Source organism: Nicotiana sylvestris, chromosome 9 (genome assembly GCF_000393655.2).
Source record: "Nicotiana sylvestris chromosome 9, ASM39365v2, whole genome shotgun sequence".
In the NCBI taxonomy this organism is placed as follows: Eukaryota; Viridiplantae; Streptophyta; class Magnoliopsida; order Solanales; family Solanaceae; genus Nicotiana; species Nicotiana sylvestris.
The window spans coordinates 97,567,864-97,569,956 of NC_091065.1; positions in this window are offsets into that span (position 1 = coordinate 97,567,864).

Here is a 2,093-nt window from a genome sequence, read left to right on the forward strand (position 1 = left end):
ATCTGAGCAGGAGTTTTGTTCAAATGGTCAACCACAGTGTATTCTCTCGCTTGCACTTTTCTCCAAAGGTCGTTAGGGCCAGTTTCAATGACAGGCGGCTTAGATGAAACTTTCTTGCTTGTTCCTCCCAAGTGCTCGGGTGTATAAACCCTACCAGTTCTAGCTATGCCTTGTGCTGCACCTGTTTCTTCCGTTTTCGCTTTTCCTTTCCTTCTTGCTTCTACAACATAATCCCATGGTATAGCATCAGACTTATAAGATGGCATAGCTGCTACCATCACGGTGATGGGTGTGGTTACCTCAACTTCAAACGGTGCTGGTGCGGTTACCTCAACTTCAATCAGTGCCTGGGTTTGTACCATAATGGGCATGAGGGTAATTGGAGATATTTTAGGATCATCCCCTTCCCAAATGAGTCCAATGAACATTTCGGATCCATTCTTCATCGTTCTCTAGCACATTTACTCCATCACCTCTTTGATTCGGGAGAGGATTGTTACGAACATTGGGTGCAACCTCCTTTTCCTGTATGACTTTAGTGTCGATTAATGTTTGGATCTTTCCCTTCAAGGTGGGACTCTCATCAATGGTATGACCCTTCATGCCTGAGTGATAGGCACATGTCTTGTTTGGGTTAATCCATTGAGAAGAGATTTCCATAGCAACAATGGGAATAAGAGTGACATAACCGGCAGCCTTCAGTCTCTCGTAGGGTTGGTCTATGGGTTCAGCAACTGGAATGTATTGTCTGGGTGGTCTGCGGTCGAAATTTGGTCTTGGTTTTTGGTAATTTTGGTGGGCTGGTGGTGGTGAGTGGTAATATGCGGGTTGGGTGCTATAAATGTGGTAGGTGGCAGCAAGTTATTGGTATCTGGAGGGTGAAGGTCGGTATGTAGGTGGAGGTGCTTGGTATGTGAGAGGAGACTTTGGACCTTGGGCTACCATTACTTCACCCACTTCTTTCTTCTTAGAGATACCTCCTGACTGCAAAGAATTATTTGTGGCCTGGAGTGCTTCGAAATTTATCACCATTTCGCTCTTGATCCTTTCTTCTATTCTTTCTCCCAGCTTGATGATGTCAGAGAATTTATGGTTTTCAATAACCATCAGCCTTTTATAGTATTGTAGGTTTGGGCTCTGACGAAGAACTTATTCATTTGTTCTTCTTCAAGCGCTAGCCTTACCTTTGCAGCCTCAGATCTCCACCGATTAACATACTCGTAGAAGGTTTCCGTTGGTTTCTTCTTGAGATTTTAAATGTAAAAAACGTCTGGTGCATTTTCTGTATTGAACCTAAATCTATCCATAAAATTTGATGCCATACTCACCCAATTAACCCACTTCTTCGAGTTTTGACTGATGTACCAAGACAAAGCATCTCCTATGAGGCTCCTCATGAATAGCTTCATGCAATTCATCATTGCCAACTCCTACAAGTTTGTCACAATATGTGCTTAGATGCACTTTAGGATCACTAGTTCCGTCGAACATTTTGAACTTTGGAGGTTTGTAACCCTCCGACAGTTCTACATCTGGTTGAATGCACAAGTCCTCATAATTTAAACCTTCAATACTCTTACCACATTCGATGCTCTGAACTCTGCCAGTGAGCTTCTTGAGTTCTTTCACCATGTTCTTGATGAACAGGTCCTTCTCGATTGATTCTGGTATATATAGGGATTATTGTGGGGTGTGAGGCAATGTTTCCACATATATAGGATTGCTTTGATTAACCCCGAGAATCTGGGCATAAGGGTGGTAATTGCTTGAGTTTTGGGGATCAGGAGTAGGTTTTGGTACATTCTGAGGGGTATGATAAGTAGTGGTTTGTGGGTATTGAGTTGGATGATGATGGTGTTGTTGAGAAGTAGGTGCTGGTAGAAGGTTATGGTTCTAAGGAAGTGTGGTGTATTGATGTGGTGCAGGAGGGTTTGGTAGTAGATTTTGGTTCTATGTGTTTTGGGGAGGTGCCGGGTTTTGGGCGTTTTGTTGGTTGATATCGGGGACGTTTAGGGTGAGGGAAAGCTTTTCCAAGATTTGGACCTGCTCAAGTTCTCCTTGTAGCTCCAGTATTTTCTGTTCCAAGAGTAGGA